The sequence below is a fragment of the Theropithecus gelada genome, chromosome 7a (assembly GCF_003255815.1).
Source record: "Theropithecus gelada isolate Dixy chromosome 7a, Tgel_1.0, whole genome shotgun sequence".
In the NCBI taxonomy this organism is placed as follows: Eukaryota; Metazoa; Chordata; class Mammalia; order Primates; family Cercopithecidae; genus Theropithecus; species Theropithecus gelada.
In genome coordinates, this window is record NC_037674.1 from 11,931,833 (window position 1) to 11,953,372 (window position 21,540).

The 21,540-nt window shown below is 40.3% G+C and overlaps 1 protein-coding gene and 3 pseudogenes across 5 annotated transcripts in view; 3 read left to right on the forward strand and 1 right to left on the reverse strand.

Annotated features, from left to right (window-relative positions):
• The window catches only part of C7AH15orf41 (chromosome 7a C15orf41 homolog), a 242,228-nt gene that overhangs the window by 26,845 nt on the left and 193,843 nt on the right, over positions 1 to 21,540 (forward strand). The gene's annotated exons all lie outside the window — the stretch shown is intronic.
• Positions 5,706 to 6,446, forward strand: LOC112627551 (annotated as a pseudogene).
• Positions 9,386 to 11,548, forward strand: LOC112627549 (annotated as a pseudogene).
• Positions 19,664 to 20,760, reverse strand: LOC112627553 (annotated as a pseudogene).

The window sequence follows — 21,540 nt, forward strand, 5'->3', positions numbered from 1 at the left end:
CACCATTATCTAATTACAGAATATTTTACGACCCCAAAAAGAAACCCAGTACCCGTCAGGTATGGCTCCCCATTCTCATACTTGCTCAGCTCAGTCCTAGGCAATCTCTAATCTACTATTGGTTTCTATTGATTTGCGTATCTTGACGGTTTGTGTAATTGATATTATACAATATGACTAGCTTTAACTTAGTGTAATGTTTTTGGGATTCATTCATGTTGTCTCATTCTTTCTTATTGCTGAAAAATCCGTTGTAGCAAACAATATACCACCTTTGTTTATCCTTTCATTAGTTTGTAGACGTTTTGTTGTTTCCCGTTTTGGGCTATTATGATTAAATGCTTCTATGAACATTAATGTATAAATTTTTGTGTTGACATATGTTTTTGTTTCTCTTGGGTAGATACCTTGGAGCACAATTTCTGGGTCATATGGTTTAACATTTTGAGGAACCATAAAACTAGTTTTCAAAGTGACTGCATGATTTTACATTTCCCCATAGGAATGTATGAGGGTTTCAATTTCTCAGAATCCTCAGTAACACTTATATATTTTGTCCTTTTGATTATAGCCTTCCTGGTAGGTATGAAGTAGTATCTCACTGTGGTTTTGATTTCTATTTTCTCAATAACTAATGATGCTGGGAATCTTTTTATGTGTTTATTGGCTATTTGTATATCTTCTTTGAAGAAAGGTCTATCCACATTCTTTGTTCATTTTTAAATTAGGTTGTCATTTTATTATTGAGTTGTAAGAGTTATTTACATATTCTAGATACAAGCCTCATATATGTGGTTTGCAAGTATTTTTTTCTAGTGTGTTGGTTCTCTTTTTTTACTCTATTTATGGTGTCCTTGAGTTATTCTTTTATAAGGATCTTACTTCTAGAAGGAAGATACAGAAGATCAATAGAGATATCTGTAACCTTCCTATAAGGAAAATTTTATCACTCTTTAGTGAAGTTCTTATTGTTCGATACACTGTTTTGGTAAAAGTTGTTTTTCTTTAGACAATGTGTTAAATTAAAAAAAAAAAAACAAACTTGGCAAGCAATCTCCGGAATCTCCTGAATATAACTTTAAAAGTTAGGCATGCTTTTACTATTTTCTCCTTCTCACTTTGCCTTTTAAAGTTATACACAAATATATATATATTTAAAGTTTTATACAAGTATCTCTATATGGAGCAGATGTGTGTATATATGTGTGTGTGTGTGTATGTGTGTGTGTGTGTGTATATATATATATATATATAAATTTTTTTAAAGACAAAGTCGGGTTCTGTTGCCTAGGCTGGAGTGCAGTGACATGATCTTGGCTCACTGCAACCTCAACCTCACCATGCTCAGGTGATCCTCCTGCTTCAGCCTCCTAAGTAGCCTGGGACCGCAGGTGTGCAACCACTATGCCTGGCCTATTTTTTAAAACTATTTTTACAGATGGGGGTCTCCCTTTGTTATCCAGGCTGGTCATGAACTCCTGTTCTCAAGGGGTCCTCCTACCTTGGCCTCCCAAAGTGTTGGGATTCTAGGCGTGAGCCACCGTACCTGGCCTATTATATCTTGATCATATCATCTACATTGACAATTTGATAGGAACGATGTTAGTAAAGTGCTAAAAATAAAAACTTGAGCAAACCAGTAAAAATATTATTTAAAAAAATAACTATAATTGTAAAGAATCAGGGATCTATCAACTTAAAATGAAAAAACTTAAAGGGCCGGGTATGGTGATTCACACCTGTAATCCCAGCACTTTAAAGGGGAGACCGAGACAGGAGGATCACTTGAAGCCAGGAGTTTGAGAAAAAACTTAAATTCAGTTCTATTGCTTTTACAAAGTGATTAACCAGATATGGTTTATGAAATGTATTTCTTTAGCTGAATGCTGGGAAGAGACCATCACCTTTCCTGGGCCAGAAGATACAGGCCTGGGGATCCAGACCAGGTAGGAGATCTGGCTTCCAAAGCCAGTTTTGCTGCAGTGCTAAGAGCATGGCCCTCGGCAAGTTACTTACTGTCTTGGAGCTCCAGTGTGTCCATGTGGATAGAAAGAGCTCCTGTTTTTCACACAGGATGTGTTAAGCTTTTAAGAAGGATGTAGTGCCAGGATAATGCCCTGCCAATCTGGAGGCTGGTGTTTTTGTAAAGCTGTGAAAGGAAACTTTCTACAGTCTGAGAGAGAAAAGATGAGAGCTTCTCCCTTGTGCAGCTCTCTATGTGACCACATGCTTTAGGTCTCTGACATATCAAAGTAGGGCATATACCTTAGAGCTCCTCTGGCTGAATATTATTTCAGGGGTCTCAAAGATTGGCTATCTTGCTAAAGTAGTTTATCAGCAAAATATGAGAAATGGTTCACAAACTATAATATAGGAAATATTTAATCAGTAAGTAGGTATTTGCATTAAAAACAAAACAGATGACAACTGCATCAAAGCACAGGGATAATTGCATGTTGAAATGATATTCGACTAAAGCAAGGGGCATGTAGGAAGTCACTTTGAATTGTGGTGTTGTAGAGAAGTACCTAATTGCTTGTTCCTCTTGTCACTTTGCTTCTTTTAAGTGACTTAAGCAAGGTAGATTCTTAAATTGTGCCTTTATAAATCTTTTCAGTTGTGTAATGTGAAAATTATTAATGTGTGATTATCTAGACGTAGTTGTGTAGTGTATCATTTTCTTTGGATAGTTAATGAGATGTTGGCTTTTGTGCCATTTATCTTGGGAAAAAAAGAATAGCTTTCTTTCACATCCACTTCTTTAGCCACACTTTATCTTTGATTTGGATGGGTTTATATATAACTGTGTGTGAGTGTGTATGTGGGTGTCTATTTTTGTTTGCTTTATGTGTAAGTGGTAATAAGAATATATGAATCTAGTTGTCAGCTAGATTCTATTTGCATAAACAAAGGTGGGTACCTGCTCTCTGCAATGGCTACTCCCTTAAGAAAATTAAGTGTCCACAGAATTGGTGACCTGTTTTTAAGAGAACCTGTAACATCTTTCTAAATGAAAAATCATTCCAGCAATATTTACTCTTGGCAATTTTCTTCCGTCTGCTTTTAGAACTTATTGGCCAACCAGGTCAGACGTTATTAAAGTTCAAAGGGTCCAGGGGGAAGAGTAATGGTTTTGTGGTACTATGAATTTTAAGTCTTGCCATTTTCAGGTGTTATAGCATCTGTTCTCACATGCCACTAAAAATGTATAGAAGTTTTAGACCAAATTCAGGGTCAAAGTTACAAGAGTGATGATGCTTCTGACTCATTCTCTTAGCGTTATATTACCCAAATTATCTGCATACCATGCTGTAGTAAGATCCTTTTTGACAAGTTATTTGAAAGAACTTATTATAACAAGGCTTTTTTGGGAGAGGATTTAGCACTTCTTGGCAATTTGTTTAGGTACAGTTGGAGAATCTGTTCTGACTGAACTGGTTAGCTATTGACAATACTCAGATAGACAGTAGGGAGTCCTTTAGTTCTGAGAATAACTGTGTTTTCTACTTACCAGAAGCAATGTCTTTTGAATATAAAACTCTTGGGGAGACTGAGTCCTGTGCCACATACGCTTTTGAGAGTCCACTCTCCAGCACATGGAAGTTGTTAACAGACAGGTGCTTGATAAATATTTGTTGAAATACTGAATAAGTGAACTAACCATCTATTTGGAGAGGCTTCTAAATGTGTAGCTGTTTAATATACATTGGTGAGTTTAATGAAATGAAGAGAGACTGAGAAGGAAACTTATACAAAATTATCATGTGTTGGTTGAGTGAGTCTAGGTATACCTGCATCTCTATGGAAATGGAATGTCCATACCTCATAAAATCAGCTGCTTTAAAAATTTTCTTAGTATTGTCATTATATTGAAAGAGAATAGGAGAAAGAACGTTTGTGTTTTGGGAATCAAATACTTTATTCCTAAAGTTGGCAAATAGTTTGCTAAACGGAATTAATTGTGTCTTGAACTGAAAACATCAGCAAGGCATTTGCCTTTTATCAAATGAATATCAAGTTGTTTTTTTGGTGGTATCCCTAGCCCTACACTCTGTTGCTCACCAATGGTGTTTGTGAAATGAAGTTCATAATTATTAGAGATAACTCTTAACGGAAAAATATATAGTAGGAGTTTAAAATGGCTTAAATTTATTGAATAAGTGAAGTGAATCAAGACAACTTTTAGCCATGGTACATTATTCAGAGTTATAGAGCAGCTTCATTTATGATTGTTGAGTTCACTTGGATAGAGTGCTGTTCCCATGATAGAAAATGTAGTTTTCCCCAGGTGTCTGTTTTCTCGTTCTTCTAGTGTAATAGAATCCTCCAGTTTTGACCAGAACATGACTTCTAAGAACAGAGGCGTCCTTGTGTCTCTCATGGCCATGGGACTGAATTCTGGCTATTGCAGAGTAAGCATAAGTTTTATGTGGCAGCTTCGTTTTATGTGGAGCCTTCCTTAAGAGACAGCCCTTGTCTCTCTTCTTCAAGATCCTTTTGCAGTCTTGCTGTCTGGAATGCACATGCCACAGTCTTAACCGTGGGCTGATAGAATGGTGAGCTGACAGGAGCCTGGGTCCCAAGGACTTCCTGGAGCAAAATTGCTATGGTGGAAGAGACAAATCTTACTGGGAAAGAGAAACATTTCTGTACTGTATAGTCCATAGTTAATTTGGGATTGTATTTTCTCTTCCTTGTAACCGATCCTCACCCCATCTATGTAGAGATAGACGGGCTGAGTTTTATCAGATTGGATTTCTAGGAAATAAGATCAGAGTGAGGCTGCATGAAACCAAGTTTCTCACCATATTCAGAGCCATTTTAAAGTGTGTGCCTTACTGATTGCTGGTGAGTCATGTAACCTTTCAGTAAGCTTGGCATGTTATGCTACTGAGTGTCTTTCCTTCCCTGGTTCTGGATTTGGTCTGACTGTGTCAGGACTTGTACATGGCTTTTACAGATTTCCTGCAATGACTGGTCTGCATTATCTTCCTGGATGTTGTAAAGACAGAGGGTTGGGTTAGGGAGAGGTCACTGATTATATAATCAACAGGTCACAGTGTTCTTTTTAGGCATCGTTATTTTTAGTCTGGACACAAACATCTTTTCCCTGAGAAAAAGTTTACATCAATCTCACTATTTGTTGATGTCTCTTAAAAAGGTAACAGTTGGTTGCTTGAATTTTGTGATATTGTAGCCATTTTATCAAAATGAAAGCAGAGGCCAAAACATAGTAGGTTTTTGTTCTGTATTTGATATAGCTAAAATTTCTAAGACTTAAAAATCAATTCGTAGCACACATTCTCTTATTCTTCTTGCGCAGCTTAAAGTCACTAATTATTAGGCACCACCATGCCATTTAGTAATGGCATCTCTGTTATGTATTCACATGTTGTCTCAATGCACGTTCATTTACTGTGTCTGTGAGTTGCAGTGTTTTTATATTTTCCCTTAAAATGGATGTGTGTGTTTGGTACGCGGGTGTTAGGAAATGAGAAGAGGAGGGTCATTCTTTATTAAGTCAGCTCTTGAAAGGCTAATATGTGCAAGTCACTATGCTAACTATTGATGATGTAAAGTTAAAAAGATACAAAGATTGAAAAAAAGGGATTCCCTGTCTTAAATAACTCACTTTTGGAGAGGCGGCTGCAACGCCGAGCAGAGGAGGCAGGAACCGGAGCGCGAGCAGTAGCTGGGTGGGCACCATGGCTGGGATCACCACCATCGAGGCGGTGAAGCGCCAGATCCAGGTTCAGCAGCAGGCAGATGATGCAGAGGAGCGAGCTGAGCGCCTCCGGCGAGAAGTTGAGGGAGAAAGGCGGGCCCGGGAACAGGCTGAGGCTGAGGTGGTCTCCTTGAACAGTAGGATCCAGCTAGTTGAAGAGGAGCTGGACCATGTTCAGGAGCACCTGGCCACTGCCCTGCAAAAGCTGGAAGAAGCAGAAAAAGCTGCTGATGAGAGTGAGAGGGGGTATGAAGGTTATTGAAAACTGGGCCTTAAAAGATGAAGAAAAGATGGAACTCCAGGAAATCCAACTCAAAGAAGCTAAGCACATGGCAGAAGAGGCAGGTAGGAAGTACGAAGAGGTGGCCCGTAAGTTGGTGATCATTGAAGGAGACTTGGAACGCACGGAGGAATGAGCTGAGCTGGCGGAGTCCTGTTGCCGAGAGATGGATGAGCAGATCAGACTGATGGTCTAGAACCTGCAGTGTCTGAGTGCTGCTGAAGAAAAGTACTCTCAAAAAGAAGACAAATATGAGGAAGAGATCAAGATTCTTGCTGATAAACTCAAGAAGAGACCTGTGTTAAGTTTGCTGAGAGATCGGTAGCCAAGCTGGAATAGACAATTGATGACTTGGAAGATAAACTGAAAGGTGCACCAGAGGAGCACCTCTGTAGACAAAGGATGCTGGACCAGACTCTGCTTGACCTGAATGAGATGTAGAACGCCCCAGTCCCACCCTGCTGCTGCTCCTCCCTCTGACCCTGACTCCACCTGAGGCCAGCCTGCCCGAAGCTGCCCTTTAACTGAGGACTGATCTTTAACTGGAAGGCTGCTTTCTCCTTCCACCACCCCCTCCTCCCGTGTGTCTTTTTCCGCCAAACTGTCTCTGCCTCTTCCCGGAGATTCCAGCTGGGCTAGAGGCTGTGCACCTTTGGAAGCAACATTTAAGGGAATGTGAGCACAATGCATAATGTCTTTAAAAAGCATGTTGTGATATACACATTCTGTAATTACCTTTTTTGTTGTTTTGTAGCAACCATTTATAAAACATTCCAAATAATTCCACAGCCCTGAAGCAGCAATCGAATCCCTTCCTCACTTTGGGAAGGTGACTTCTCACCTTAATGCATATTCTCCTGTCCATAGAGGAGAGGAAAAGGTATAGGCCTGCCTTACTGAGAGCCAAACAGAGCCCAGAGAGACTCCCCTGTGGGAAACCTCATTGCTCTCTACAAAGTACTAGCCAAACCAGAAAGGTGATTCCAGGAGGAGTTGGCCAAACAGCGACAACAAAAAATGTGCTGTTCAGGTTTTCAGCTTTAAGATATCTTTGCATGTTATTCCTATTTTTTTATTTTTTTCATTAGAAGTCACCAAATTAAGATGGTAATACCTCTGAGACAACATTTTTGTCCCATCTCTACCCCCTCCCAACTGCTTACAGAATGGATCATGTCCCCCTTATGTTGAGGTGACCATTTAAATGCTTTCCTGCCTTGTCGAAAGAAAGAAGAGTGTGTTTGCCACTGATTTAGCCATGTGAAACTCATCTCATTACCCTTTTCTGGGTTCGAAGCTGCTGTCTCTATCTCTAGAAGTGCCATCTCATTGTGCTTTGTATCAGTCAGTGCTGGAGAAATCTTGAATAGCTTGTGTACAATACTTTTTCAATTTTATATTATTGTGAAACTTTGCTTCTTTGGGTTTGTGGCACCCTGGCCACCCCATCTGGCTGTGACAGCCTCTGCAGTCTTTGGACTGGCAGCTTGCGGATCTTTTTGTTTTTTTAAAGTTTCTTTCCCTACCCAGTCCCCATTTCCCGGTAAGGTTTCTAGGAGGTCTGTTAGGTGTACATCCTGCAGCTTATTGGCTTAAAATGTACTCTCCTTTGATGTGGTCTCTTTGGGGCTGATTGGGAGAAAGAGAAATCAGTAGCGCAACTGTGTTTGATACTGAATATTGGCAAGTGTCTTTTTGAAATAAAGAACCAGTCCCTCCAAAAATGAAAAATAATAATAATAAAAAGAACTCAGTTTAATGGAAAAGCAAATGAGGAAAAGAATACTTCAATTAAAATTCGTCTGCACAATGAAGTGTGGTCCAAAACATAATGGCAGTTCAACATGAGACTTATTTATGGGCTCATTAAATCCAGAAGTCTGAAAGGTTTCATGAACTCCTAGCCCAAAGCAATTCTACTGAGAGTCCCTGAAACAGCAGTGCGAGTCCCCACAACAGCCCAAAGCAATTCTACTGAGAGTCCCTGAAACAGCAGTGCGAGTCCCCACAACGGCCGGTGAAAGATTCGCCTACCTACATTTGTGAATGCTGAAAATTTAGTCTTTTAAAAACACAGTGCTTCTCAATTTCTTCTTTTGTGTTTTGGTTTGAAGCTACATGTTGTTTCCTTTGGTTTTCTTCTTGGGGCGTTATGTAATTGTCAGAATTCTGGTACCGTTCAGGTTCGATGTAGTCATTTTGGAAATTCTCAGGTATCTTCCTTCATATTTTTATTCTAAAAGCAATTCTGAAGAACATTTGCCTTCACAGTGTTTCAATTCAGTCTAACATTGGACCAGTGGGAGAATATAACAAGAGCATTGATGGGGGAAAATGGATGTGTGTGCAGAAAAACGTAAGCAGCATGATGTAGCCTCTTCTTCTCATTATCTGGAATTCATGTCTAATCTCTTAACCACCAGGCTGAGGCACATCATACACATGGTGGACAGGTGAACTGGGGGAGTTAGGTCTCAGGGATTTGGAAGTGCCACATTAAGTTTGTAGGGGCTCTATCCTTTAAGAACTGGATGCTTCTGTGCATGTTTTGTTAATTTTTTTCTAAGCCTACATTTTTCTTTCTTTTTTTTTTTTTTTTTGAGACAGCGTTTCGCTCTTGCTGCCCAGGCTGGAGTGCAATGGCGCAATCTCAGCTCACTGCAACCTCTGCCTCCCAAGTTCAAGCAATTCCCCTGCCTCAGCCTCCCAAGTAGCTGGGATTACAAGCATGAGCCACCACGCCTGGCTAATTTTGTATTTTTAGTAGAGACGGAGTTTCTCCATGTTGGCCAGGCTGGTCTCGAACTCCTCACCTCAGGTGATCCACCCACCTCGGCCTCCCAAAGTGCTGGGATAAACCTACATTTTCTAGTCTACCTAGAGTGATATCAGCCTTGTGCAAATTCCAGTATTGTTCCGAGAATATAATGCAAGGCGGGGCACCGTGGCTCACACCTATAATCCTAGCACTTTGGGAGGCCGAGGTGGGCGGATCACCAGGTCAGGGGTTTGAGACCAGTCTGACCAATATGGTGAAACCCCATCTCTACTAAAAATACAAAAATTAGCTGGCTGTGGTGGCACATGCCTGTAATCCCAGCGATTCAGGAGGCTGAGGCAGGAGAATTGCTTGAACCTGGGAGGCAGAGGTTGCAGTGAGCCAAGATCGTGCTACTGCACTCCAGCTTGGGTGACAGAGCAAGACTTTGTCTCAAAAAAAAAAAAAAAAAAGATATAATGCAAATGAAGTTATTAAAGTATTACACCTTTTAATATTTCAGAACGAAGACTTATTTAAAACATTTATTCTGTTGGGGCACAGGCCTGTGAGCCAGTTAGAGTTGCAGCGGTGGGAACAGTTGGGCTGAACAGAGGACGACATGTTGCTTTTCGTGGAGCAGGTAGCATCTGAAGGAACTGGTTTAAGTCCTAATGCCAAACTATGACAAGAAATTGCTCCTGGGAGTGCTGATGCCACCCCAGTAACTCATGGAACTGAAAACTCTTGACATGAAACAGCAGCCACCTCGGGTGCTCATCCTGAGGTTAATGCAGAGCTCTCAGAAGATATATGTAAAGAACATGAAGTAATGTGTTCTTCGTCTTGTGAAACCACAAGAAATACTACAGGCATTGAAGAATCAACTGATGGGATGATTTTAGGACTGGAAGATCTGAGTTACCAAATATGTGATGTTTCCGGAGAAAACAATCCAGCAATTTCTACAGAAGACTGAAAAGAATGTCTAAAGAAACAATTAGCATTCTGTTTTTCACAAGAAAATTTGTCAAAGGATCTTTACTTGATATCTCAAATGGATAGTGATCAGTTCATCCCAATTTGGACAGTTGTTAACCTGGAAGAAATAAAAAAGTTGACTACAGACCCTGATGTAATTATTGAAGTGTTAAGATCTTCTCCCATGGTACAAGTTGATGAGAAGGGTGAGAAAGTGAGACCAAGTCATAAGCGTTGTATTGTGATTCTTAGAGGGATTCCTGAAACAACACCAATAGAGGAAGTGAAAGCTTTGTTCAAATTGAAAACTGCTCCAAAGTGATAAGCTGTGAATTTGCACACAGTAGCAGCTGGTATATCACTTCCCAGTCAGACACAGATGCACAACAGGCTTTTAAATCCTTAAGAAGTTAAAACATTTCAGGGCGAGCCAATTATGGCAAGGATAAAAGCCACCAACGTTTTTTGCTAAGAATGGTCACTGATGAATGGATTCTAGTATCTATAGCCAGCCCATTCAAACTCAAGCACAGTATGCCTCCCCAGACTTTAGGCAGCCTGTATATAATCCTCACCAACAGTACTCGGTCTATAGCATTGTTCCTCAGTTTTGGTCTCCAAATCCTACACCTTACTTTGAAACACCACTGGCCCCCTTTCCCAATGGTAGTTTTGTGAATGGCTTTAATTCACCAGGATCTTATAAAACAAATGCTGCTGCTATGAATATGGGTCGACCATTCCAAAAAATATCTTGCGAAGCCTCATTTTAGGTCATCCAGTGGTTCAGAACACTCAACAGAGGACTCTGTGTCATTGGGAGATGGACAATTGAAGATCTAGTTCAAGAAATTTTTCACCCGAACAGCATAACCCTACAGTAACTGGGGATTAGGAGCAAACTTAACTTCAAAAGGAGACTTCCACTTTGCAGATGGAACAGAATGGGGACTATGGTAGGGGCAGAACTCTTTTCAGAGGTCGAAGACGACGACAAGATGACAGGATCTCAAGACCTCATCCTTCAACAGTTGAATCAAAGGCTCCAACACCAAAGTTTGACTTACTAGCTTCAAATTTTCCACCTTTACCTGGAAGTTCATCAAGCATCCCAGGTAAACTCATTTCGGAGAATAGGATGTCTGATGTTGTTAAAGGCGTCTACAAAGAAAAGGATAATGAAGAATTGAGAGTTGGTTGCCCAGTGCCTGCAGATGAGCAGACAGAATGCACTTCTGCCCAGCAACTCAATATGAGTACCAGTTCTTCATGTGCAGCTGAGCTTACTGCATTAAGCACAACTCAGCAAAAAAAGGATCTAATAGAGGATTCCTCTGTTCAGAAGGATTGTCCCAACCAGACGACTATACCAGTTTCTCCTCCAAGTACTACAAAGCCATTGAGGGCAAGTACTGCTTCACCATGCAATAGTAACATAAATGCAGCTACAGCTGTGGCTCTACAGGAACCCCGAAAGTTAGGTTATGCTGAAGTTTGCCAGAAGCCCCCTAAAGAGCCATCTTCAGTTCTTGTGTAGCCACTATGGGAACTTCGCTCCAATGTAGTGTCTCCCACCAAAAACGAAGACAGTGAAGCTCCTGAGAAGTCCCTTGAGAAACCACATGAGAAGTTAGAAGCAAGGGCTAGTAAGGATTATTCTGGCTTCTGAGGCAATACCATTCCCAGGGGAGCAGATGGAAAACTCAGGGAACAGAGATGCCAGTTTAGTCATAGGGCTATACCTCAGAGAGTGACACGACGTAATGGCAAAGAGCAATATGTGCCACCCAGATCACCAAAGTAAAAAACAACAAAACTATTCAAAAACTTCTTTCTCTTCCCGTTAAACTTGAGCTGTGGCTACACTGAACAGTTTTGGAGGGGAGAGGGTAGCCAGAAAGGAAACAGGAGAAAGTACGTCCTTAAATCATTGTGGATTTTGGAGTTGTGAGTGATAGGATCCCAAAATTCATCTCTAATGTTATTTTTAAATACTGGATGATTTCTATCTGTCTGTCTGTCTATCTATCCATTCCTCCATCCACACATATAAAGTATATTTTTTCTATTTTTGTTATTGGTTTTAATTTGCAGAGATTTGCTGCCAGGAATCAATTTTGATGGTTCAGTTTTAGCTTGGAGGAAAAAAAATACATTATACATCCTTCAGTATAGGAGATGAGGGAGTGAGAGAAAATATTTTTTGAAGATGCATTTCTGTAAAATTAGAAATTACTTTTTAAAATCTATTTAAAGTTTGGCTTGGAGAATGCCATCTCTGACTATATGATCTTACATTGCAAAGCAGATTAGTGTCTGGGGAGCCTGTTGTGGGTGTGAGTGTGTACAAGAGCGATTGAAGCAAAATCTGTTGTCATGTTAGTAAACTGACTTGAAAACTGAATGTAAAACTTGAGTAGATTTTTTTTTTCTAGTTTGAAATTTAGTCTGTCTTTTTGACCTTACTAATATTTCATTCAACAAGTTGTAACACTGTTATTTTACTTGAAGATGTGACTACTAATCAGTTTGATGCTCAAGGAAAGAATGGGGGCTCTTCAAAAAATTGAAAATTTCATCTTGAATGTCAGCACGTAGGTGAAATATATTTCAGAGGCTTAAACTTCCCTGTGATTCCCCCCGCTAAAATGGGAAACCAATTTTTTTCTTACTCCATATGTTACTCTCTGTTGACTGCCCACCCCCAAAAGCAAAATTACCAACTACTTACTGAATTGTATGTTTGTCATTGCTTTGACCAGTGTAGTCAAGTCATATAAATTGTTCTAAATTTCAGAATTGAACGTTGAAGTATTTACTCTTCTCTTCACACATTTAGAATTTTAGATCCCAAGATGGTAGGGCAGACTGACCCTACAGTAATTTATTTGTTGTCAGTGTTAAAGATGAAACATTGTAACTGACTCTGAAGTGTTAAATAGTGTAGAAGTAAAATATGATTATTATTATTTTAAAGGCTTAATTTTGGGGGGGACTTATTTCTGTTTACAGTGTATTTATCACCTTTCTTCCCTCCTCTTCTCCCCCCACACCCAAAAAGTACAGTCTGGAATTCACTGAAACAGAACCAGCAAGTCATGAGATTTTTTAGTAAAATTGAGAAAGATGGTTGAAGAAAATTAATGCATAATTTCTCAGTGAAAAAGTTGTAGCTCTCATATACTAAATACACAAGTTTACATGCTGTTATTTAGAAAATGGCTAAAATATTAAAAGCTGTATTGCGTTAATCTGCTTTAGGTCATACCATGTTCAGAGTTCTGTGTAAGGTGGGTTTTATTTTTCTTTTAAGGGATAGTTTGTAATAGTAAGAACTGTCCCGTATATTAGATCACATGTATACAAATCGAAACTGTAAATTGTGAACACTGGAAAGCACCATTGTGACATAGATTAAACATCTTAGTAATATATTAAAGTGAATGTAAATGGTGGTTAAAATTACATTACTGTGAAATTTACCTTCCAACTCTAAGTTAAGCTTTGGAGATACGTATTAGCGATGAACTGTTAAGAGCTTTGAAAACGCTGCACATGTCTGTACAAGCCAGAATTACTATTTCTTTGACTTATTATTAGCGTGGCAGTTGCTTTTGATTTGGTTGTTTTATGACATGGTATACTACATTTACTCAGTTTGAAACTATTCATTTCTACACACTATTTTTTTAAAAAATCACCTACTAGGTGAAACATACAATAAAATTACCTGTGCTGAAATCTGGGGGAAGTTTAGGTCCTTTAAAAAAATGTATTAATCATTGACTACATCTATGATAAAAGTGCTTATTTTGGTTTACTAAGATAATGCAGTTGGTGGAAATGATAAACAGTTTAAGTGTTAACATCCTTTGAATGCATTGGATTTCAGAGAATAAACATCTTGTAAAAATAAAAAAAAAAATTATTCTGTTGGCCTCACTTTTAGATGGGCAAATTCCTTGGTGCTAGCCATTCAAAATTGTGTGAAGGGCAGTATCTGACATAATTATAATATTTAGGGAAAGCTTTTGTTGTTTGACCTGACAACAAGTTCAGGTGTTTTTTTTTCCCCCCTCCAAGGGCTTTTAATAGAATTGCTTTGGTCTAAGAATTCATGATAGACTAAATGAAATCCTTCAGTCTGCTGGATTTAGTGAGACCATAAATTAGCCTCATGGTGCATGTTCTTTCTTTTCCCTCTTGCATTTGACACAATTCATTGAAATGATGACTACCTATAAGTGGTTAGAATTTTCTGTGTGGAAAACTTGAAGAGAAAAACTTTTCAAAGTAAAGTGTTTGTTTCTTTCATCATGGTGTCATCTGCTTTTGATCTTTTCCATTGTGCTTATGCTTAAAACTAGATTTCAGTATATGTTCCCTAATGGTAAAAGTTTATATGCAAAATAGGTTTTCTGGCATTTTTTACTGTCACATATAGAGTGAAGCTCGTGGTGACGCAGTTTTTCTCATGGGGCTTGAGGAAGGGGTGCGGACAGTTGGACCTGCCTGTAGACCTCCCTCTCTGCTCTTTAACTGACATAGAAGTGGTAGGAAGGAAACCTAAGCAGGTGTCATTGGCATGCCGTTGTGGAGTAGAGAGAGGCAGTGTTCATAGCAGCTGGGGGACCTGTGTCATGGGGAGCAGGGCCCAGCAGCTCAGGTTGGCCTTGGGGACAGGTTCCTGACATGAGCAAATTCTTGAGTAACTTTAATTCTAGCTAGATTTCTAAAGACAAGATCTTCATACACAGAAAAGCTGGGGAGCGGACTGTATTTCACCTCAGGGGCCTGTGGTTATAGACTTACGGAAACATGAGGAGCCAGGGTAACAGCAAATGGGACTTATCCATGGGTGCCAGAGGATTTGGCCAGTGCTGCTCACATTCTTCCCACCTGAGGTTAGGGCTGGTCTGGAAGTCATGGGCAGACCCCGGGGTGAGGTCAAGTAGCTCTAGCCGGAACCAGGCAGAGCCGGGCCTCCTAGTAAGGGGCAGGGAGCACTTCCCCAAGTGGGTCCTGTCTTGAATCATGTTGGTGCTTGTATCAGGGGAGGCAGCCTTTCCAGCTTCCTCTGGTCTGGGGAGGCCATTTTGATGGGGAGAAGAGAATTGAAGCTTCTTATATGAAATTCAGCCATTTCTAAGTGTTGAGACACACAATTGCATGGAGCTGCCATGTGCAGGGCGCACATTCAAATTTCGGGAGAATCTAATATAATCTAATGCAATATAAGCTGTGGTTCTATAAAATTTTGCATTTGTTTTTAGGGCTTTTGCAGCTATTGGGGGCTTTCACAGGATGTGAATTTTGTGTTTTTTGGTTGGGTTGTGTTATTTTGGGAACATACATGAAACTCAGTCACATTTTTAGGATATTGTATATGTGCCAAGGGAAATGTATGTTTTTCCGCCTGAATTTTTTTTTTTTTTTTTTTGAGATGGAGCCTTGCTCTGTCGCTCGGGTTGGAGTGCAGTGGCGCAATCTCGCCTCACTGCAAGCTCCGCCTCCCGGGTTCATGCCATTCTCCTGCCTCAGCCTCCCGAGTAGCTGGGACTACAGGCGCCCGCCACCTTGCCCGGCTAATATTTGTATTTTTAGTAGAGACGGGGTTTCACCGTGTCAGCCAGGATGGTCTCGATCTCCTGACCTGGTGATCCGCCCGCCTTGGCCTCCCAGAGTGCTGAGATTACAGGCATGAGCCACTGCGCCTGGCCTTCTGCCTGAATTTTTATTTCTTATATAAATAACATTAAAACCAGAAAAAAAAAGGATGAAGAAATCGCCCATATACGTAAATCCATACTTTTTTTTTTTAAACAATTGTGCCTTCTCTTTTAGATCTTGAGCATATTCTCACTTGAGACTGTAATTATAAACATACTATCAATAAAACTTTATATATTTTTTACTTTATATTTATTTACAGCCAGTAGTTGCATGTTAACTTTATCCAGTGATGAACTTGTATCTGCCAAGTTGAACTTCAGTAGTGAATGGTGGATTTTAGGGTGAAAATGGCTTTCTGTGCAGGCTCCATTCTTTTGGCAAGTGTTGCAGTGGGGGTAACCAGTTGTTGAATGCCACGAGGCAGACAGCTCAGTACCCTGGACAGGGTCCTGGAAGTTGCTGTAGGGCTTGAGGGGAGCCCTCCTATGGGGTGGTTGGAACGTTGTTATTTGTTATAAGGCCTCTGAACTCGACTTTCTGGTCCTGTGGTAAGTTCCACAAGCTGTCTAAAACCTTTAGTAACTTTCATTTTTTGTTGAAACTAAATTGAGTAGATTAAGTTGTTTGCAACTAAGCATCTTGTGAAACATTGGCATACTGGTTCTTGAAAGTAATTTGTTTTATCATTGGGAGGCAGTGATTAAGAACCTAGAGTCTAAGGCCAAACTGCCGATATTCACATCCTGACTGTGTTAATTTGGAGAAGATACTTCACTTTTCTCCCTTAGTGTCTTAAGAAAACACTACTATTATTATAGTGATGATAATTAAATGAAACAGTACCTGCTAGCTAATAAGTGTTCCCCCAGTGTTACCATCTTCATTATTATGATCATCATGACAGTAGGTATTTATTGAGCACCTACTCTTTATTAGAATTCAACAAAATGAGGAAAAGTTACAAATAGGATATTCTAGCAAAATTTAGTATATAACAAAGCCTAATTGTACTGTGCAGAGTCTTAATGACACCTCCATCTCTGCTCATCCTCTGGTTTCTCTTAAGACACATAGAGAAGTAGGCAAGGCATTTATAGCCATCTAAGATTGGATTTATTGCAATGAATAACATTAAGTGCTGAGAATAACTGACAAAAGGATTTGATTGTCAATCAAGAATAAAAGGCTTGTGATAAGATTTAAAATTTTGTGTTTAATAAGAGAAGAGCTTAATGCATTGTAAGGCGTTCCGTTTGTTGTTTTAACATTGCCAGCATTTATTATTAAAGTGGGTGGTTGTAGAATAATTATAGCCCATATCATGATGATGATGTTGTTTTTAGAGAAGATTGAAAATCTATAGTTTTTTCAAACTAATAAAGTAAGGAAAACATGTCATCTACTGAGGCTTCAAATAGTTTGCTTGACCTCGTAAGAGTACTACTGAGATTATTTAGGGGAACTACATATTCAGGAAGGTACTTTTATGCAAATTTTTGCATTTCCTTGTGAAATTTTTAAAAGTATCAGCTTGGCAATTGGGGGTTGCGATGGGAGTAAGAAGCAGAAGACAGGGAAAAGGTATGAGATTATTAATACTATTATTTTAATATAACTGAGAATTTATTTGGGAAGAAAGTAGTAAAGATGGTAGTTATACCTACAATTTTTATAAATTATAAGAATTACAAAGTGAAAGTGGCCAATCATTAATACGGGTTTTATATGAGGTTTCTGTGACCTATTAAATTAAGAAAGATTAGTGGGGTAGGACATATTTTTGTGTAGAAAAAGAATAAGGAAATATTTAAATGGTTTTAAAAAGTATTCCAGGCTGGGCGCGGTGGCTCACGCCTGTAATCCCAGCACTTTGGAAGGCTGAGGCAGGTGAATCACAAGGTCAGGAGATCAAGACCATCCTAGCTAACACGGTGAAACCCTGTCTCTACTAAAAATACAAAAAAAAAATTAGCCAGGTGTGGTGGCAGGCACCTGTAGTCCCAGCTACTTGGGAGGCTGAGGCCAGGAGAATGGTATGAATCCAGGAGGCAGAGCTTGCAGTGAACCCAGGAGGCACCACTGCACTCCAGCCCAGATAACAGAGTGAGAATCCATCTCAAAAAAAAAAAAAAAAGTATTCTAAACTTTTTTAATCTGCGAAAAGTTGGAAAGTAACTGTGCTTATTAGACATAGACTAGTAGCATTATGGTCACGGAATTAAATTTAACCTCTAGATGTTCATTCACTTATGATTGCATAGAGTTAATAGGATGTCTTAGGTATTCTAGCAGGATTTCATACATTGAAGAATTCTCTGATAAGAGAGATTCATTCATGGTATTTTCTGTATAAGCAAAACCAGAAAATATTTGAAATTTAGAGGAAAAAATTGGACACCTTGGAGTAAAATTAGATTGCTTCATAAAACCCAACATATATAGCTAACCTGATGCAGCCACAAACTTGGTTTTCTGTGGAAGTTTTTAGAACTTGCTTTTCAAGAAACAGTCACTGAGTTGAACTTGGGCGAGGCTGGCCCAGTCCTGAATCTTGAAGAATGAGTTAGCTAGGTGGGAATACTGTCTTAATCATCAACTCTCAGTGTGGCCTATTATGTGAGGATCCCCAGCGCCTTAGTGTGCTCAGGCTGCCACAGCAAAATACCATAGATTGGGTAGCTTAAACAACAGATATTTGTTTTCGTACAAGTTCTGGAGGCTGGAAGTTTGAGATTAGGGTACTACCGTGATCAGGATCTGGTGAGGGCCCTCTTCCCGGCTTACAGGCAGCCACCTACTTGCTGTGTCCTAACCTAGCCTTTCTCAATATGTACAAGGGGATCTCTTCTCTCTCTCTCTCTCTCTCTCTCTCTCTCTCTCTCTCTCTGTCTCTCGACAGAGACTTGCTGTGTTGCCCAGGCTGGAGTGCAGTGGCTATTCACAGGTCATAGGCATGATCCCTCTACTGAGCAGTAAGGAGGTTTTTACCTACTTCCTTTCTGACCTAGGCCGATTCATACCTCCCTAGGCAACGTAGTGGTCCCCCACTACCGGAAGGTCACCATATTGATGCCAAACTTAGTATGGACACCTGATCTGCATAGTATACTATATCCCAGAACTCTCAGATTCCAGCAATCCTCCCTCCTCAGCTTCCCTAGTAGCTGGGACTACAAGAATGAGCCACTGTGTCTGGCTCTTTCTCTTCTTTTAATGCCACTTATTCCATCACGAGGGCCCTACCTTCATGACCTCATCTAACCCTAATTACCTCTGAAATCCTCACCTATGAATACCATCACACGGGGGGCTAGGGGTTCAACATACACATTTTGAGGGAATATAAACATTTAGTTTATAGTGCCCATTAATCCTTCAAGGTGATAAGAGGATCACTAGACAGGTGACCTATCTATGAGTTGACTCTTATTTCATTCTCTTGTTGAAATGTTGTCATTTTCTTAATTTTTGTATTTAATTACTGGATTATTTCATTACCTTTTATTTCAGATTTAAGCATTTTTATCATATTACAATATGTAAATTTATTCAAGATGAACCCTACCAAAAATAGTTTTTGTGTTCTTAGAGATTATATATTTTGTATTGGGTACATTTTTCTCTGTTATTGTCATCAGGATATATTTAAATATATATTAAAATTAAAATAGATATGTATGTTAAAATTGCATGTGTTAAATATTATGTGATATATATATTTTTAAATTTTTGTTTATTTATTTTAAGCCCCTGTTCACTTTATTCAAATCATTTTTTTTTTCTCTGCAAAACTAGCTAGAACTGATGAGGAATCAGAGAAGGCCTTATATATTAATTTCTTAAGTAGATTCTTAAAATTCAAAGTAAGGATCTGTAAGAGAAGTACAGGCTGTGGACCTTGTTCCGCAAACAAAACCACAAAGGGAGTCCTGCAAATTAGGGAGCATAGCAAATTCATTTCTTAAAAAAAAAAATAGTTCTTGAGGGGAAAAATATGAAATAACTAAGTTTCAAAAGCCAGACGAGTTCCACACTCATTGCTTTCCTCCCTAGGGTATCCAAAGATAGAGTTTCAAGGTATGTTTTCAATGATTCAGTTTTGCAAACATATGCAAATATATTCCTTATTAGCTGTCCTGTTTTGGTGACTAATAGCAAGCAATATGCTTGGATAAGGGGTCCAACTTCCACTTAAATGCAGTTTCTTCTCTTCTGGGCAGCAAAGCCATTTGCAGAGATCTGGAAGTCATGAGCTTCCTAAGTGGGAAGAGGTACTATTCTGTTTCACCTGAAAATGTCCTTTCAGATTGACTGGTGTTTTATAGTCCCTTACTTGGTGTGTGTTACTGATGACGATGGGGGTCAGGGTTGCTATAGTGGAAGTGGGGGGTCGGCGTGGGTGTTTGCATAGGGGTCGTGGCTAAGCTGAGCCAGCATGGGACAATCTGGGCCATGTCTGGCACCATGTCCCCAGAGATGTGGTGAGTCCACTTGGAGAGCACTTCCAGGTTCACAGGCTTGACCTCGTCCGTGGACCACTGGATCGTAGACAGGGAGATGCCACCCCGCTTGCCAGTGAGGTCTTGATGGTGGAGGACAGCGTTGCTCCAGGTGATGCCGAGATGGTCCAGGATGAGTTTGAGGGAGCTCCTAGGCTGCAGCACCAGCTGCTTGTAGTACACGAGCAGGCACTTGTCCTTGCCCACCTCCATGCACTGGGCGTACATCACCTTTATGACCTTGTTCCACTTGGCGAGGCAGTTGCCATAGCTGCTGAGGTCAAAGCCTATGTAGTGACTTTGCAATAGTGACCTTGCATGTGATCAAGGAGTGCATGGAGACATGGCTGCCCTGAGCCATAAGCAGGAACTTGGAGTTGGAGAACAGGTGCAACAGGTAGACCAAGGATTCAAAGACTTGAGTCTGAAGTGGTCCTTGTTGCAGAGCACACGGGCTGACTCCCTTTGCTTAGAGATCTTCACCTCCAGGATGAAGGCCTGCATGGCAATGTCCAGCACCTTGTCAGTCATGCCCGCTTTGTCCAGCTGTAGTTTCTTGTGGCCAGACTTGGACCAGGCCTGGTGCATGGCCAGCACACAAGGGATGATGTGCATTTCCTTGCTGCAGTGCACCTCAAGGTGGGCATCCAGCCCAGTGAGCATCAGCATGGTGCAGCTGCAGAGCATACTGCCCGTGAAGATGAGTGGCATGGCCTTGCTGTAGTGGTACTCCATGTGGTCCATCAGATCCACAGAGTCCATTCGGGGCACCACCTGCCAGCACTGCCTGGCACATCAGTATCTGCTGCCCCAGCTGGACCACCATCACCAGAGCCAGAGCACAGCCAGCCCAACCTGGCAGGCCCAACCTGGGGACTCACTTCAGGGACTGTACCGACAGGTCAGTGGGTGGCCCACCGGGTTCACATCATGCAGAGACGCAGGGAGGTGGTCTGATGTGCCCAGCGACTCCTGGCTCAGCAGCTGCCCCTGATGGAGAAGAGGGAGGCTTGTAATTTTTTTTTTTTTTTTTTGATACCAGGTCAGCATGGGTTTATGGAACACTGGCTACGGTAAATGTGTGACATATTGTAAATATTTTTTTTTCCAATTTTAATTAAATTTATTATTGATTTACATGCAGTTAAATTCCCTCCTTTTCTCTACAGTTCTGCAAGTTTTGACAAACACATGGAGTTGTATAGCCACTACCACAGTCAAGATGTTGAACATATCTGTCATCCCCTAAAAATTCCGTTAGCCCTTTTGTGGTCAGTTTGTCCTCCCTGCCCTGGTGCCTAAGAATCATGTATCTGCCTTCTGTTGCTCTATTTTTCCTTTTCCAGAATGCCATAGAAATGGAATCATGTGGTAGATAGCCTTTTGAGTTTGGCTTCTTTTGCTTAGTAGATCACATTTGTGATTTCTCCATGCTGTTGCTTGCATTGTTGCAGAGTAGTATTCCATTATATGGATGTATCACAGTTTGTTCATCCATTATTGAAGGTTGTTTGTGTTCTTTCCAATATAGATAAGGCTGCTATAAAAATTTGTGGGTAGGGCTTTGTGTGGTAAATTTCTAGAAGTGCCTCAGGATAGATCATCCCCATAATCTAACTCAAAC